We start from the raw sequence: 6,359 nt of genomic DNA on the forward strand, positions 1-6,359 counted from the left end.
GGGACTCCTGCGGTATCCACAGAGATGAGCCTCGTGCCAGCGGCTGGCACATCAGGTGGGTCAGCAGCAAAAGCCAAGCGGCGCAGGCGTAGATGCTCTCGCACCACGTCCTCCTCCGGCCATTCGGAATCCGGGAGTTCCAGGGAGGATGGGGGGCGAAAGTCGCGTAGACAGCGGCGTCGACATGGGCGACGTCGTCGGCACTCCAGCTCCAGCGGCAGCTCTGGATCTCCGTTGTTCCCCATGGGGGAAGTAGTGCATTGTGAGAACATGGCAGTGCTGAGGGGACTTAGGCGCAGTGTACAGGAGAGGATTAATGAAGGAAAATACGTCAGTTTTTTCACCATGACTGCCCAGTCGCGAAGCAAAGCGTAAAGGGGGTATTGGCGAGGAGGCCTACTGCACCTATCACCGGTGGCAGACAGGTCTTTTCATGTTCGCGGCCTGCTATTTGGAGACTAGGCCCGAGGAGCATATGAATGTGGTACGCTACATGCATATGATCCATGCGATGTACCTTTCCGATGGCGACTCGGCCTGCCGCTCTTATGATGAGAATTTCAGACGCAAGCAATCAGGCCTGGTGGTCATGAAATTGGGGTGCAAGGATGTGGAGATTTGGATGGGCCCTAAGCCCGCTGCTTCCCCGGCCGTGGCACCAAAATCCCATAAGGGTCCAGCGCCCTTTAGCGGGTGGGGGAGGGGGGCGGGGGGCGGTGCAAGTACAAGCACTCTTGCTCAATATGCTGGGGCCCCCACCCAGTTAAAGACTGTAAGAAGGGAAAACAGGGCGGCCCTCAGGCAGCTCAGGGCGCCGGAGGTCCTTCTCAGTAAGGCCCCATCCCCTGTTCGGGTGGACAGCCTGGCCGGATGGCTGGGCGCATACCCTAACAGGGAGGAGGCGAAGTTTCGCTTGCTGCCTTTGCATCCTGACTCGTTTAGATTCATGGGTTTTCGCCTGCCCACTGGCTTCTATGTGGACAGGTGCTTGCCCATGGGCTGTTCCATCTCATTTGCCTTTTTTGAGTGTTTCAGTAGTTTCTTACACTGGTGCTTGGAGACGGGCTCCGGGAAAGCTGGCGTTGCCCACTACTTGGACGACTTCCTCTGCGTGGGCCCCACAGGTTACTCCCGTTGTGGAGACCTGCTGGGTTACACGCAAAGGCTGTTCCAACAATTCGGGGTCCCCATCGCGACGGACAAGACGGAGGGGCCGGTGACGTGCCTCTCCTTCTTGGGCATCGAAATTGACACGGTTGCGGGATGCTGCAGATTGCCCCTCAACAAGCTGGATCGGCTGCAACTGCAGTTGTTTACTAATGCGGCGGGTGGGGTCGGTTTTGGTGCCTTCTTGCACGGGTCATGGTGTGCTGCCCCATGGCCTGTGGAATGGGTGGCAAAGGGTCTTACAAAAAACCTGCTTTTGCTGGAGCTGTTCCCAATTGTAGTGTCACTGGAGATCTGGGGAGATAGGCTGGAACATTCCAGCATAGTTTTCTGGTGCGACAATTTGGGTGTGGTACAAGCAATCAACCGGCAGAGTTCTTCCTCTCTTTCCGGTGGTGCGCTTACTTGCGAGGCTTGTGTTACGGTGCCTGCAGCTCAATTTACAGTTTGTGGCGAGGCACGTTCCCGGAGTGGAGAATTCCGTGGCGGATGCACTGTCCAGAGCAGATTGGGTGAAGTTCCGATCTTTAGCGCCTGAGGCCTCTCTAACTGGCGAGCGTTGTCCTCCTTATATTTGGCAGGTGATCTGGCTGGAATGGAGGGGCTAGCCATGCGGGCCATTGCCCCCAGGACGCTCAGCTGCTATCAGGAGGGATGGCATGAGTGGGAACAGTTTTGGCTGTCTGCCCCTCAAACAGTTAAGACACCTGCTGAGGCCATGGTGGCTTTTATATGGAGTTTGTACTCCTTGGGACGTTCGGTCGCCTCAGTGCGCAGGATTTTGTCGGGGGTGTCCTTTTTCACGTCCCTGCACGGCAGGGTGGACCCGTTCCTGTCTTTTCTGGTGTCCAGGGCCTTGCGCGGTTGGCGACGAGCATCGCCGGCCCTCCCAGACTGCAGGCGTCCTATTGATTTGTCGTTGCTGCCAGCTTTGCTGGGCGCCCTGAGGGACATTTTCTGGCCTTATTATAAGGTGCTGCTGTTCCGCACGGCGTATGCCATGGCTTATCATGGGGCCTTCAGGATAGGAGAGCTGGTAGCCCCGTCAAAGCGGCGGCCCTCACCGTTAGACGTGGATGACCTGGCGGTCCAGCCAGATGCGGTGCTTTGTCACCTGCGACGCTCCAAGACGGACCAGACAGGCAGGGGGCGGTGGCTGTCTTTGCTCCTGTGCGTGGTAGGCGGGGTGTGCCCGGTGGAGTTGGCTATGGCCTTTGCACGGGTCCGCCCTGATCTACCAGGTGCATGAGGATGGGTCACCTCTCACCAAATACCAGTTTTGTCACGTCTTGGGGTGGGAGCTGGAGGCCATAGGTCTCGATCCAAAGGAATTTGGGTTGCATTCCTTTAGGATTGGGGCTGCTACCTCGGCGGCTGCGGAGGGCCGCTCCGACACAGAGATTCAGTCTCTGGGTCGATGGCGCTCGGCAGCATTCCGCAGGTACATTCGGCCGTCTCTATCTGTCTCCTTTCACCATGGTCGGCTGGACGCATAAGCGCTCGCCAACTTCCAGTGGGGGCCTTGAGGTGTATTTTCACATCCGGCTGGGGGCAAAATTTGGCTTCCAATTCAATCTGGCATGGCGTACTTGTTAGTTTACTCCAGGCGGTGTGTTTTGTGCCTCAAGAGCTGGTCGGCCAAGGTTTTTCCTTCTCCTTCTACTCCTAACCATGCAGTGTGAAAGGGGGCGTGCAACGTGTCGACAAAAGTTAGTAACCTCTCTGTAAATATTGCAGGTCGACAGGATGAAAAATCGGTGTGGTTGCTTGGCCACTCCTTTGTGTTTTGGGCCTCGCGAGCTAATATCGCACATGATGTATGCATATTCCCTAGCGCTGGGGCGCTTAGGTGGTTAGGTGTGCGAGGCATGAGATGGGATGGATTGCAGGCCCAGATGTTGAGGGCATTGCGTGATTATGGGGTCCCTGAAGTTATAATTTTCCACCTGGGTGGCAACGATTTGGGCCAAGGGTCCGCTTTGGAGCTGCGCTCCGTGATAATCAGGGACCTCCACATTATCTCCCAAGCATTGCCTCGCTGCCGACTGGTTTGGTCCTCCATGATCTCAGGAGAGTCTGGAGGGCGGCCAGGTCTTGAGCGTTCGCATAAGAAGGTGAATGCAGCAGTAGAGAAGTACTTGCTTCACCATGACGCCATCACTTTTCAGCGTGAGGAGCTGTACAGGAGTGATGGCGTTCATTTGAGCCCAGAAGGTATGGCTCTGTTTTTGGGCGACATATTTGGAAGGTTGAGTTTTCAGTGCTGAGCGTTTTAACAGATTGGTGGCGGTGGCTGCGGCTTGGAGCCTGGCCTTTGGCGGTAAAGAACGGTCATCTCTAATATATCTGTGTGTATGTAGATAGTGGGGTGCGCTCTCCCTTGACAATGATTGTCGTGGGCCATGCTTCTGCCCGGGTGGTTGTGTAGCGAGAGTAATCCCAGCGATGGTATGCGTGAACATCTTTAAACCCCACTTTCCTATAATGACCGTTCTTTGGTGCCACCACCATGTTATAGTTATACATAGTTGCTTGTCACAATAAATTTTGACAGTCTGTGTGAAACGCCAGCACTTGTGTCCGTGTATTCATTTTAGATAAGTTTATAGATAACCAAAGATTGACCCCACGTGCGCCCTTAAGGTGTGAGCAGCTACTCTAAAACCTCCCCTGTTAGTGGGAGGTGACAATCGAAATAGGAAAAAAAGGGTATAGAGAGCGCTTTTACCACCACATGGAATTTCCACCAATTACAGTCAAACACAATACAGTACAGTGTGTAATCATAAAACCAGTGTGCTTTATTGAAGTATTCAAGAGTCACATCTGGAAATAATATCCTTTTCGGAATATCAATAACCCGACGCGTTTCGTCTTAAAAAAGACTTCATCAGGGGTTTAAACTGTAGGTGGTAAAGATGATAATAACATATTACAAACTGATATTTACATATCATATACACAAATACATAATTTTTATAAAAGTAAAGAACCCTATGTTCTTTTACAAAAAGATATTTGTTTTAAAACATATTATTAACATTGGACATCCTAGTCCATAAAAAAAAGAGAGAGACAGAGAGGATGAGCACAAAAAAAGAATGGTAAAAAATGAAAGTGAAGGTAATAAAATTTTCTTATAGAAGGAAAGAGAATGGATATGGGTAAAAGAATTGGTTTATATGAAAACCATTATAACAAGGGCTACATTGAGGCCATGATTTGTGGATATTAGGGACATATGACACGTACCAGGACATGATTTTGAACCTTTATACTGGCGTATTATTTCTTCAATGATTTGCAGGCTGTAGCAACCTTCCCCTCAGTGGGGCAAACTCCAAAAATCTATAGGAGAACCACGTGATAAATATGGCTTTCATACAATTCATATTTTTACAAAATTATGAAAAATTTAAGAAAAATTATGAAAAATCACGTACCAAAATATAGTGTCCAAACGTTTATACTGGCGTTTTATTCATTCGATGGCAATGCTGTAATTACCTTTCCCTTAGTAGGGCAAATTCCTTAATATCTAAAGGAGAACTCTGTGGTCAATTTACACCATAATTGTTTTTTTGATAAATTATTGTGATTACAACTAATAATAAAAGATAAGTCACGTACCAAATATTCCCCAAACGGGGTCACGAGGTGCGTGATATGTCCACAGCCTTTTTAGGCAACTTCTTGGGGTACAGGAGTGCGGAGTTTTCGATTATTGGGGGGACTGGCCCATTAAAAGGGGGTTGTTGGCAGAGTCTGCGCAGTGTGGTTGGCCTGATTGTACTGATCAGGTCCTCCGTATCTAAAAGTGGACATTTAAAATGCGCTTAACACAGAATTTGTGTACCTGAGATGTGTACCCTTATAAATGGCACTTTTTATAAATTTTAAAAGGAGGTTACATACCTAATAATCCACTGTAGAATGGATATAGTGCGTACAGATGTCAGCAATAAATGGTTCGATTTCACAGTTCTAAGAGTAATGCAAATTGTCTTAAATTAGACCGTAGGAAAATTCTGATAATAAAAATTCCACTAGGGGTTCCCCAGTGGAGATCTATGTAACCAGTTGAAACTCTCCACACTATATATGCCAGATGTAAAACCCATTATAATTAAAACAGGACTAATAAATCGAATTGTACACAAAACCAATTATAAACAAAAGGTATCCCTTTTTTTTCCCTCCCCCCCCCCTTCAAGGGTATAAAGCATTACCGCTCTGCATGGTTAAATGCCATCAATAGTATGCTGGCAATGATATTCAATACATAATGACAGCCAAATGGGTTTAATGTTTACAGGGTTGTCAAAGGACTTGGTCAAACACCACACCACAATCTCTTACCTGATCTCAGTGGGATAAACTGGCCAACACTGTCTGCAGATGAATCCTACCTAAGCCCTGGCTGCTTTATGAGCCTGGGGGCAATGACGTCACTTCCGGGTGTTCGTATTACTAAATGTGGCAATAACTATTTTTAAATGTGTGATACGGGCTCTTTATCTGTAGGTTGTATTATAGTGACTACTACCTGTAGGGTCTCTTAAAATATCCCTGGAGACAGACAGTCGTAACTGTTAATTTCCTTGATTAGCCGGCGTGCGTTCCATTTGCGGGTCAGCTTTATTTCCGGGTGTGGGCTTTACATAAAAGCCAGCGTTCGTCTAACTTCCGGTTCATCAGACAGGTGTTAGGATATGGGCGGGTTAGTTGCCATGGCTACTGATTCTCCGCTTCAGATGGCTCGCTGACTGCGGGTGTAGCGGTCGCGTGTCGAGGTGGCCTGAACTGTGTTAAATGTAAGGGGATTTGTTGAGGCCAACTCCGGGTTAGATGGCTCAGGGGATAAGTTATCCCTTGTTCCCGGTTAGGAAGCTCCGGGGTTAGTGATCATGTGACACCCCACGTCACTATAGGCGTCACTCAGTGTCCATGGAGACGTGGGAGCGTGGTGGTCACGTGTATAGCTAGGTTTCTTCCTTGCGTTCCATATGGAGAATGGAACGCATACATCCTATATAGAAGGCGGCTATAGGTCATAAGTGTATCTATGTTTCCTACTTGCGTTCCATATGAATATGGAACGCATACGTCACATTTGGACATGGCTAATGGATATGTACCTGCTTATTATAAGTGGTTTAGTGTCAATCAATATAAATTGATTCTGCAAATAT

This window comes from Crinia signifera, chromosome 7, assembly GCF_055691185.1.
Source record: "Crinia signifera chromosome 7, ASM5569118v1, whole genome shotgun sequence".
Classification (NCBI taxonomy): Eukaryota; Metazoa; Chordata; class Amphibia; order Anura; family Myobatrachidae; genus Crinia; species Crinia signifera.